This window comes from Botryllus schlosseri, chromosome 6 (assembly GCF_051294905.1).
Source record: "Botryllus schlosseri isolate E-star chromosome 6, Bs_hap1, whole genome shotgun sequence".
Lineage (NCBI taxonomy): Eukaryota > Metazoa > Chordata > Ascidiacea > Stolidobranchia > Styelidae > Botryllus > Botryllus schlosseri.
The window spans coordinates 26,826,168-26,839,758 of NC_137241.1; positions in this window are offsets into that span (position 1 = coordinate 26,826,168).

Consider the following 13,591-nt stretch of genomic DNA (forward strand, 5'->3'; position numbering starts at 1 on the left):
TCAACCAATTAGATTTAAGATACTGACATTTTAACTTCAAATTTTGGCACGACACACCCCATTGGGACGGTATCAGGTCTGTAGCAAGCAGCAATCTTATTGCAAATGTTATAAAAACAACGTAGCACCAGTCACTGTCGATATCGACGTATGCGAAGGACAATCTCGTTTATCGCAGCAAATCGATTAGCAAATAATATTTGCTAAGCGTCGTAAGAGACTATTTGCCTTCATTTCAGACTACCACTTTTGTCCTGTTCGACGCAAAGTATACGCCAACAACGACGGAAGATAGACAAAACGAGACGCATATTTGGCGAAATCGCAAAGCAAAAAAGGCGCGTATTGTGCTACGTGGGCCATGAATGGAACTTGTCGATCAACAGCCGAGTTAGGAATTCTATTTGTGGACTTTCTCGCATTTGAGCGACGATAGTGAAACATCTTACATACGGTAAATGAATGCTACAGCGGTAGCTTTTATACAATGCCACTGTGGACTATGAACCTTACTTGATGCCTATACCCTACATCAGGGGTTCTCAACCCGCGGCCCGCAGACGATTATTTTGCGGCCCGCGACATATTTCACTATAAACGCAATTGCTTCTGGCACAGTATTGTTATGGAAGACCGATGTGTCATATTTGTCGAAGAACAGTTGTTGTAACGAATCGTAGAAGCTTAAAATGATACCACGATAGTTGCTTCTGGAGTTATACTACATATCGCCTGATCTTTGGTAAAACGTTGCTATCTAGGTGTCAAGCCCAGCAATCCATATGTCGAGACATTGTTAAAATTGCCGACGACGTTACAGACGCATTGTTCAAAATTGCTTAGAATATCGCTAAACCCAAGAATCTGCTAGAGAAGGTGTGACTTCAATAAAACTTCATTGTACTGTGCGAATATTCGCTGTTTCTGTTACTTAGCAGCAAGGCCAACAGGCCCAACACAATATCACCTGACAAATTTCGAAGCTACAGTAGTCTGATTCAACCGTCACCAGAAGAGTAACAGCAGTCTCAGTCGATTTTTTATCGCATGTTCTGAAACACGTTGCCATGTATACACTACTTCAGCCTCTAGCGTTGGGCGAATCCACCGACTTCACACACGTTGCATATAGCTAATTATCCAGCTGCGTTTTATCAGATTGGTCATGGACATATTTCCAGAGGAAATGCTGTTGGGACATACGTGCGAAGGGAATCAGTGAAAAACATAAACTTCACTAAGCTGACTTGTCTAACTATTGGTGTAGGGCTCGAGCCATGGAAGGAAATGAGATGGGTTGGGTTGATTGGTTTGCTCAGAAATGACCCCGCACACCAGTGTTGGGATGACTCGAGTCACCTTTTTCGCATGACACGAGTCACTTTGCTAAAATGACTAGACTTGACTCGGCGTATCAGAAATGGAAATTGACTCGTGACTCGGAGCAAAATTCACGAGTCAATTTCAAGCCATCAAGTAATCGGTGTCGATAAAAATAACTTTATCTTGCATATGTTAGATTGTTCGCGAAACGCTGATGTAACCCGTGAGAGCGACCAATAATTCGATGATCGTGCGTTTTACTGAGCCTCCATTGTTCTCTCACAAATAAATTGACCGCAAACGAAGTGATCGAAGCTTACGCTGTCGTAAACTTGTATAGTAAAGTAATTTTATAGCAAAATGTACATTTCTGTTTCATGTTCTTGTTTTATTGAAATTGGATTCGAATATAGTTTATATATAGTCGATCCTCAACCATTGGCGCAGGCTCGAATTGTATCATATCAATTTGTAAATGAGTAATATATTGCACCTTACCAATTCGTTTCTCTATTCTCTATTTTGGCTGGTATAAAGACTCTCTCTCTCTCTCTGGTAACTATATAAACTGAGGCTATTCAATTACTTACGTAGTTAGCAGTTCTACGTATATGTGAGCCTTCTTGCGTGTATATTTACCTCTATATTCGTTCATCGCTTCAAAATCAATGACCACTCAAAGTGTATTTCAAACAGTCAGCAAAACGCAATGACGTAATTATGCCTCATATACTTCGAAAAGGCTACTTGACTTGAATTGTGACTTGACTCGTGACTTGACTTGACTTGACTCAACTTGACTCGAGTCACCTCCAAAAATCGAGTGACTTGACTTGACTCGAGTCACCTTCGAGAATCGATTGACTTGGACTCGAGTCAAAATGTGCAATGACTCGAAATGACTCGTGACTCGAAGGTGGTGCCTTGATCCCAACACTGCCGCACACCAGATTTTTCTCGTATCACTGAGTGCTCAAAGTGATAATGGCCTCTTTAATGAATAAGTTACCGTAATTTTATACTTGCTCGCTCACGCATTGAAACAGAGAGTTTGATTCTTTGATGCACACTCCATGAAGGGATTTACTTGCGCCGCTGAATGATAGATATTCTCACAGAAAAAAACAGCAACTGCAAACTTACGAACGTGTCCATTAATGCTTTGGGATGCATAAAAATGTACTAAATTTCCGTATAAGACTGGTAAATAGGCTACAGCAGCCTAAATTTAATAGTAGCCCACAAATACATGGTGATAATGTTATGCGGCCCGCGGTGTCTTTTGCTGTTACAATGCGGCCCGTTATACGAGGGAAGTTGAGAACCCCTGCCCTACATTGTAGAATCTGCCAAAGTACGATTGTAGAGTACATGTACAATTGTACAATGTATGTAATTGCTGTGCCCTTTGTACCTATCTATGTGTAATACGTACAATGTACATGTACAATTCTTAGTGATGATCTTTTCACGTTAAATATATTCGAATAGAAGGTAACGGCAGGCAAAAAGTATGGAATATTCATCGAATACTAACTGAGATGAGAGGCCGTCCACAGTCTGGGTCGCGAAGTCCCTTCAAATTAACTGTAAAATTAAATTCAGTATATATATATATGTCATTATCATTAAATATTAATGAATGTATTAGTGTATATTGGTGAGTTTTAGATTTATCCTTTGATTATCTGCGTTGTTATACTATGTGACTATTCAACCGTTCTGACTGGTAAGCACACTAGAATCTTCCACGAATTCACCTTCCAAAATGAACAATGAACAATTGAACATTGAACATAGACGATTGCAGCGTAACGAAAGATTGCGCCAGTGATTCCTCGTTATGATTGTGTTGCAATCTTGCAATATTTCGACGGAGCCCTAGTCTAGTCGGAGTTGAGAAGCGTGTCAATTGTTCAGTTCATACCTGCCTTTACTCTTTGCTGTGCGTACCAAGTGTGGAACTATTCTGGGTAATAAAATCGAAACTGTTGTTGACGCGTGAAGGCAGATGACAATAAGGACTGCATGCTTTACCTCGCTACTATTTATTATGGTTATTATAGGTTTGAAGCCATAGGGGGCCCACTGGCCCAGGACCAACATTTTGGACTGGCATAGTGCTGCTACGGCCCTGCCCATACAATACATCAGGGACGGGCAACATACTGCCCTCGGGCGTGATGCGGTCCGCGAAGGGATTTGACAGGCCCGCTGAGAGTTTCTACCACCAAAGTGAAATTCGAATCTGAAAGTAATCAAAAATTTTATGCGTTATAGAATAAATCCAAGTTTGCCAACTTGAGAAAGATGGACATGAAACTACATGATCTGTTCGGGTCTACAGATATTTTCGACCATGAACATTAACGAAACAAAAGGCTGCGTTCCAAAATAACGGATGTTCACGTTCAGTCTTCGCTAAGGGTTTCTACAATCTACATACGACATGCAGCCAGAGTTCGAAGAACCTGTTGACAACTTTGACCGACCACCGATGTCTGATTGACTTCGACAGCTATTGTTAGTAAATTCATTAAATACTGTTGTTGGTCTCTATGCTCTAAATTTAAAGTTTGCATTACGATTAATTCCTTGTATAGGTAGCTAAATACGCGATTAATGTAGGCCTATGTATTTTGTAATCCGGCCCGCCAAGTACTTCAATTTTCCATATCCGGCCCGCCGACCGGAGAAGTTACCCGCCCCTGCAATACATCGATTCATGCAGTCTTGAATTTCATCAGCCTGGTAGATAAAATGTTGATCATCTCGTACATTGCCATGAACTTTAGTCAAAAATTGCCCGAAGGTTTTTCAGCTAGAGGGCAGGCCTATTTCCGAAAATGACCGATATCTTATATCAAAATTTTCAAATTATCCCCAAACTCATTATAGACGATATGCGTGATGTCCAATGGCAAAATATGTGACAAATACATAGGCCTGTCTACTGTTCATTTCGATATAACCCAATATCACTGAACGCAGTCGCAAGATACCTTGCAAATGACGCCAAGGTTTTCAACGTCAATTCTCCATAGATGCCTTGATTATACTTTTCATTTAACTGCGGGACATAATAAAGCTCACATGTCACATCGTATAGTGTCCTACACACTGTGCTGAGATAATCATTCTTTCATAAACTCCAAATAGCTTGCTGTATTTTGAAATTTTATTGGTGGATATGATACTTGCCAAGACGTTCTTTTCGCGCGATGAACTGGTAGACATCATTAGGCCTACTGTTGGTACATCATAATTTAGTAAATTAGGATGTTTTGTTTCAAAGCGAAGGTTTATATTGGATTCATTGAATGCAGCAACACATTAAATACAGATCATGCATATTGCTTTACCTACGACATCAGAAAATAAATGTTGTTCGGTGCATTCTTTATTGACTATTTTATTTATTTATTTATTGACAAGGCATCAGCCTCAAATTTCCGCTTGTTAGATTGTTCGCTCATAATGGCGGTCCAGTTTTACCTAAAGTAATTAGCGACACATCGTGAACGAATATGTCCCGCGCACGCACGAATACTGAGTACACCAATGAAAAGAACAAATCGCCGAAGAGCCACTGATGCAGTTGACAATCAAAATCAATCGTTTTGTGATGGGTTCCTCTTCCCCCGCCGTTGCCGTTCTTATGACGGCAAAAAAGCCCAGCAAAAGACCCGACGAAATCGCCAAGTTTATGTATCAGTTTCACTGCGGTCGTTGCCCCGAATATTTCAATGACTTCTTTACCTCTGAATCAAAAGCGCACAAGTACAACACACGCGCGTCCACGTCGTCCAAATATCATATGATCGACCGAAAAGATCATCGCTCCATCAAATATGCCGGACCTGATGTGTGGAACAGTATCCCGCCGGCCATCCGACAGTCGACGAGCATGTCCACATTCAAGTCGAAATACAAGCAATTACTACTAAATAAATACAGTCCATCCTCAAGATTACCGGACCACGACTGACCTATCGATCTTGCTTCCCATGACATGCCGCTCTATTTCTTGTCGCATTCTTCTTCTATACTATCTTCTTTACTTTCATTCAGTGTGCATGCCTCCTCTTTACATCGCCTAGGCCAAGGTGGGTGTCAGATTCCATAGACTTACTCCTTGTCGCTTCGACATCTTCCTGTCTTTTCATTGTATCGCATTTTTGTGGTGTATTGAACTGATAAAATTGCTAATAAACCAATGATGATGATGATGATGATGCACTCGCAAGGAATGGAAAGGACTAGTAGAAAGGGCCGCGGCTTCAGAAAAGAACAACATCGAAAAGAACTGTGACATCGGGCACTCTAGGCCGAGCCCCCGAGGTGGATGTTAGAGTAAAGGATCGCTACTGATGCGTGTCGTTCAACATCGTCGTTCATGACATCGCATTATACATTGTGTCTTGTGTGCGACTGTTCAGTTCAGATGAAAAAGATAACCCAACAATGTTATGTTATGGATCGTCAATAAGAAACCCCCATTGATAGCGCAAACGGCGTATTTTAAAGTGCGATGTCTGGAAATAACCACTGCAAAATCAAATATATCGAGGGAAAGTTTGCATTATCAACATTTTTCATTATTTTTCGGACTTGAGCAGTCCGCGTGCTGCAGTTCTGTCCCTTTTGTGTTTCAATCGCGCTGAGAGATACATATTGTTTCGGCAATCTACCGTCACCTACCGGGCACAGCATAACTACAAGATCGGAACCAACCCGAACTTACCTTCAGAAAATGGAATACGTATATCTGCCTATACTCGTGAATGCTAAAACTCTTCATACTTTTACAATTATTTGTGATATAGTGCGTGCATGATAGCCTTCCAGATCAGGAATTGCATCTTACCATTCACCTCCATCGACGCGAGAAAACTGGGATGAGTCGGACAGACATGGGGTAATCGCGATTAGTAATCGTAATCGATTACGACGATTACAGCATTTTCAAGTAATCGAAATCGCAATCGATTACATTCGAAAAAATTCCGACGTAATCGTAATCGTAATCGACTACTTCCCATATCTAATCGATTTCTCTGTGAAGGAACGATTACTTTTTATTTTTGCAAGGACGACTTATATGACATAAACTGAACATTCGTGAACAAGGAAGAGATATTATACCAGGCTCGTGACAGCACAAACGTCTGATTTTCAAACGCCACAGTTCATTATTACGTCAGAAACAGCCTATTAGATTTGTGCGTCATTGCGTAAGAAGTATCCACACTAAATAGATATTCGATATACGTACGTCGTACATTCGTGTCATTGTAAGAACACCCGCCGTGCTGTATATCAGTTTATCAACACGTTCCACACGCCACTACCTCGCAGCAGTATAATTTATCTCCGCTCTGCCTAGTTTCTAATAGTAACTTATGGTTGATGTTTGGTTATGCTTATGCTTAGTTAAAAGCAATTTGACCGTAGCTGCTTGGCGAACAGTAGGCCTATCTAGTACGCGTACGTACGTCGTACAGTCGTACACCGGACAAAGATTTGAAATTTTGTGCTCGTCAAATAAAACATTGCGATTTCCACAACGAAGCAGTCAAATCAACAGCTGGTGATATATATATATATCAAAACCGAGCCGTTTTTGCCGTTTCTCGTAACGGCAGCTTGTAGTACAATATCTGTATTAAGTTGAAGGCAGAATTTTATGTTCGCTTCGTCTTATTCTCATATGACTCTACTTGAAAGGGCGCCAATCGTTATTTCACAATTATTTACTCAACATTGGGACCTGCCGCCATGGCGATGGGCTATATTATTATATATGTTAGCATGAGTTGTAGAGTAGCTATGGAATCAGGATCAAAACAGCAAGTCGTCCTCTATATATGGGATGGTAATCGCAAGTTGAAGACTGAATTTCGTCGAAATTTGCATTATATTACTATTGATTTTTATTTCTCTCTCAGCCCCCGATGGTCAGATTTAGTAGAGTATGTTTGTTTGAGGTAATCTTGGTGTTTGTCGACTACAACGGTCAGTTTCACCAGGCCGGTTTTCTGCATTTTTGATTCCGTATCTGCCGACTTGTAGCACACGGCCCACTTCCAGGCTTATTGTAAGACACCGCTTACGCGGATGAGGCGGCAAGCAGGAGCCTAGATAAACTCCGTTACGTAGAAAGGAACTCTGAAGTCGATCTCGGTCGGACTTGAACCCGCAACCCAATGGCGTTGCAGCCGCGGATTATACCACTGCGCTATCTCGCCACACAATTAGCTATATGTAGAGCTGTGGGCACGTAATTCATAATTATAACCTCTGGTATCTTGTTATAATTACTTTAGTGTATACTGTATGTTGTTAATTCGTGACCTCCGGTTTGTTATATAATCAAACGATATTGTAGTGGCTCAAGCGTAGCAGACTAGAAGAAAAACTTTCGTGAGACGCACAAACAAATTGTCATGTCTTTATATCAGTCTAGCAACTCAAGTTGTAAATTACCATGGTCAGTGGCCACATTAACTACAATAGGACATGAAAACATTTTCATCATGGGGAAAAAGCATTCATTCCGTCAATGCGGCCGTTGAACTTTAACAATCAAGTCAAATGATCCATTGGTTTGATGGTCAGATAGCGTTGTAAAACGTGTTGCAACACCACCTGCACTTAATTTAGTCTGATGAGGAGCAAACTTAAATTTGAGTGACGATCCAAACGCATTTGAGGGTGAGCATGCTTTTTGACGTGAATTGAGTGACGAAATCGTTGCTGAGTTGAGAATCGCTACTCGACAGCAAAGGAATTGGTCCCCACCCTTAATTATAAACTCCAGATTCCAAGCCAAGCAAGTGTAATCTTTGAATATCAATTTTTTTGTTTGTTTTAAAATGATTTTATAATATTTTCGTTGGATTTTCCAACGTCAATGGGAGCCGCAAGTAGGCTAGCTCGGAGCCGCGGTTGGAATCACTGATCTAGAGAGGATTTTCAAGTTAATTAGATCACTCGAAAATATACTCTATAACTTATGTTGGTTTACGAAATACTTTTTGAGTCCCCTTCGAGCTCGCTCCCGACCCTATTGGGAAATTTGGGGTGCGGCAATTATGGCTCTGGCAAGAATGCAAATCATTGGGCGCGATAAATTGAACTCTATGAAAATGGGCAATGGATACATCATGACGTAACAAGCAAATGACGCATCTCTTTTAAAGGGAGTTTGTTATCTCATTAGGCCTCTTCAGCGCAATCCATATATTGTCTTCTAACATAGCTTCCAAGATGCAAAATAAATGTAATCGTAAGTAATCGTGATTACTAATCGACTACTTCCTGATTTTGCAGTAATCGTAATCGTAATCGCGTCACTCAGAAGTAATCGTAATCGCAATCGATTACAATCATGAAGTAATCACCCCATGTCTGGAGTCGGAGAGATAATGTAGAAGTGAGCGTCGGCGCCATCGGCCCGGGTTCGATTCCCGCTGTCGGAGGTTATTCTGAGCCCCTCGTCCCCCGTGTCGTTGTTCTTACGGCGACAAAAAAGCCCAGACCCGATAGAGAAAGAAAAAGAGCATGAAATAGCTTCTAAAAAGAACCGCCGAAGAAAGATTAACATCGAAGAAGACTGTGACATCGAGCACTAGGACGAGGTATGCCATAGTTCAAGACACACCAACTGGTTGGTCGTTCGGCATCCCCTATCTGTTCATTACATCGCGTTGTGTGTCTTGTATATCGCATTGTACATTGCGTCTTGGGCAGATGAAAATATAATATGTTCATTGATTGATTGAGTCCAGCATCATCAGGTCTTGAAGCGTCTGGTATATCTGGGTTCCTCCTCCTGTGCGTCACTCTTCTCTAATGGCTTCTGTATAAAATAAAAAGCTCATAGAGAAAGCCGCGGTGAATAACGTGTAGAAGGCAGGGACTGAAAAGAAGGAAAGCGTCAACAACGAGATGCCTACGGAGGCCCAAGATAGATTTGCCAGTCCTCGTGTTTGGTCGCTTCCACATCCTCCTGTCTGTTCATTACACCGCTTGCGTTGCGTATAGGATTGTACATCTTGGACGGACGGCAATATAAAAGCCGCAGATTATGGTTTTGACCAACTTAGCCGGCTACGATTATGGTTACCGAGCAGGGTTGTAATGACTCGAGTCATGACTCGACTCGAGTCAGACTCGAGTCACGTTTTTTTGTGACTCGACTTGACTCGAGTCATTTTCTTGAAATGGGAAAATGACTCGACTCGACTCGAGTCAATATTTGGATTGACTCGACTTGTACTCGAGTCATTGCGCATGACTCGACCCAAGTCAATGACTTGGCTTATCTTATATGACTTGAAGATGAATAAATTTGCGAATCGTAATGGCTAGTTCAACACATCTGACGAATTCTGCCGACACCGCTATTTGTCACCACTGCTTTCGTTGCACTCGTCTGATATCAGATATGCCGCCGCAAAAACAACAGACAATGGTACCATAGTGTCCTATATGGTGTCGACACAACCTAATCTCACGCCTCAGAAATTGATTCACGTCACAATTTCGATTTGGCTACAGGCAATTTGAAGGTCATTTTTGACCGGCTTGGCGAGCATTAAATTTGGTAAAACGGGTATCAAGCGAAAGCTGACTCTGCACTGATTACGAAAATATAAATGAAATTCCGCTCGTGGCCCTGGAACCCCCACAATCAGCCTCGAATTTTTCATTGGTATGGAGATCGGCATTGGGACGCAATAATGCTGTCTGGCTCTTTTGCTCTTGAGCTACTCTCTCGTTTCGCCAGACAGCATTGTTGCGTCCCAATGCCAACCAGGGTAGTACCAACTACCAACCCTGCTCTCCGTCTCACTCTACAGTCTACAACCATGCAATTAGGCACACTATCATTAGGCCTGGTTACATGTTCGACTCGACTTGGCGTTCAAGTCGTCTCCAGTGACGTCACGTCTCATCTCCAAGCTGACTCGTTAAAGGGCCCTGTTTACATGATCCTTCAGGAAGCTGTATCGTGGACGATCCGGTGTCGCTTTACCCCTTACAAATATGTATTCGTAGTAAGTTTGGTGGGCAAAGGTACAACGACAATGTGTGTTTGGTCGTACTCTGAAACGTTTCTTATCCTCGAAATTAACGAGGATGATGAGATACTCATAATATCGATATTTGTAGAGGAAAATAATCTTGTTCATATCATGATTGTAGAGGAAAACAATAAGTATAAGTTATCAGCTAGCTTTTTCGGCGTCAACGAAGATGGGCCGTGGAGTATAGGCGGGAGTAAAGACTGTTTTGATATGTCAGGCATCACTTGTCGATGCGATTAAAATAAGGTCATTAACACTCAAGTGACCCACTTGCAAACCCCATGTGGCCTCTAGTTGTTCGGCCGCTCCTCTGTAACAGACTACCCCATGTATGCCGGTGACTTAAGAGTCAGTCACGATACAGGAACTACTGCAGAGATTTTATTGAAGCATCTTGTCGGCATGATATACCAAATAGGAAGTTAACAATACCAAGAATGTCTATAAAAACTGTCATAAAGAGCAATATAGAGCACTACTACTAAATTGCTACCCACCAATTAAAGTGTCAATTTCAGCACCCTCACAAACACATAGGCTACCATGAATACAATATCAAAACGGCAAGCTGAAAATCGTGAACACCCGCACGACCGCATCATATCAGCAGAACACTATAACCCAGAACTAAAAACAAAGCAATAATCCTAACACCACTGCGCTTCATCATCACCAGGAGAGTCACAAATCTCCATATCATCCACCCGGGAGAGACACCAGCTCCATCCCATCACATGTGCGCTCACATCAGTTTATCCAGTGGAACAGTAGGCCTATGTACCAAATGCAGCAATCATTCATGTATTCCCGTATCGATATAGCACACTGCAAGGCCGCTTCTTCCACCAGTTCACTATGCATGTCGTAGTCGAATTGTAGTACCGGTACAATCCACATCTCTTCCGAACTGTAGTCTGAGAAGTTGAAATACAGATGCAACGTTTTACCTTGTTAGCCATTTTATGTAGCTGATGACAGCAACTATAGGCTACTACAGATCGAAGCGTCGCAGCCAAATATCAAATATAAAACTGCCCTAAAAGAGCACGGTTGCTACTCCAGTACTGGTGTACTACATATGATATATAAATATATTCCATCGTAAACAAGCGAGCACTTACAAAGTAACCCCACTTTTCCTTGCCATGTTTGCCCAATTTCTCAACATCAGATGAAAAACATGAATTACGATGCCAAGAGCCCGCGCGGCAAAAAACAGCGCCGTCGAACGAAAATCGCCGGACGCCGATGACCGATGACTCAAGCCGATCGTAAACCACATTAGACAACAGCTTGAGGCTCGAGTCGACTTGAAGCAGTTTGCCTTTTTCTTTTCATCGAATACGAGAGAGTCGGATCGACGAGTCAGCTTTGAAGCTGACTTAAACCGTCATGTAAATGGGCCTATTGTCGATTACTTCCGCGCATTAGTGGAAGCATTGAAAAATTCTATTTTAAAGCGTTTTGCAGGAGTGTTTGTAAATGTGAACATGATCACAACTGATGAGTCTTTGGATTGGCCTATCGGTAATCCGAAACCGTTTGGTCAAACCATCTTCTTCACATCATGCGTGTTCAATCCGAAATTTGCTTTCCATTAGCTTATGGATCTAAATTGCTCAGAACAATCCGGAATTGCACTGCGGCAGAAAATAATCGAGTTGATGATGACTGAGGCTGACACTCATTCATACAGGATCACCAGCCAAGGTACAAAATCATCTGACGAAGAGGTACTAGATCCTCCGCAATCAAAGTATTTAAGACTTTTCAATTATACAAGCAAACAATCGAAGCAAAGTTCAATTAGAGCCAACGCAATCACTCAGATAGTCAAGTACTTGGAAGAGACTGATAAGCTCATGTGTAGATTTGAAAGCGATGATTCTTTGCATTTTTGGGCGACTCGAAAGAATGAGTATCCTATGCTCTTCAGTGTGGTTCAAAAATGCTTATCAATTCCTTCATCTAGTGCACCAGTGGAACGTGTATTCAGTAGAGGTGGATTTATTCTAAGGCCATGCCGCTCTAATATATCTGAGGATCTCGCTTTCCACTTTGGTATTTTTAAAGTGTAACTCATCATTGATGTGATCTGCTGTCTTTGAAAACACACAATACCCTCTGTCTATTTGAGGTTTTGTTAGGTATGTGCATTGTGCACGTGAGTAATAATGAATGGCTAATGCTGCGTGATGTTTGTAGAATAGGACTGTTCAAAAGTAACTTCTTTTTTATTTTACTCGGTGGCTACTTGATGAAATTGTTACGTTGCATAAAAAGAACATTGAATCTGGCTCAATTTTGAAAAGTAGAATCAATTAGATAGGAGAAAATTTCGGATTTGAAAATAAATGAAGTATGCACAATGTAACAATATCATGAGATAGCCGGTAAAATTCGAAAATCTCTATTTGTAATTAATCTAAAATTTTCTTTCATAGCATTGCTTTCTACTGGTTGGAATTGAGCCAAATTTGATTTTTTTAGGCAATCTAACAATTTTAAGAAGTAGCCGGAAAACTTGAAAAAATGTTTTTGAACAGCCCCATTGTACAATTATTTCTCCAATGCTGTAACTGCGATGTAGTCTGTAATGCAATTGGGAAAACCAGGGATATCTAGAAGGAGTTTCAAGATATCCCTGGGGAAAACCTTAAGTAATATCAAAAGGTATCTGTTTTTTGTCACTGCACAATGCACATAGCTGCATGCACGCTTTTACAGCATGCTGGCTTGGTGTAAATACCTCTACATAAACATGCATCTGTTGATTCTCTATCAGCTGGTATCTTGACGTGAACTCGCTGGCTCTCTATCAGCAATTTATGAGCTATCGTCGATGTGCTTATCATAAAAACTGAATGCTTGAATTGGTGATGTATCAGACTGACAAGACAGATATTTGATTTTACGTTCTAACTTAGTGAAGTTATCTGTAGCATCGGTAATTGAGGCCAGGACCTGTCCGTTAACTGCATAAATAAACACGTGCCAAAACTCTGATAGGGACAAAATGAGCATGTTTGGCAAGCTAGGAATTCGATATCACCCAAGCAGGATTGAAAACATGAGCTGAACATGACTTCAATACTGTGACTTGGACTCGACTCGAGTCATAACACCATGACTCGGACTTGACCCTTTAAACGGTGACTTGGACTCGGACTCGAGTC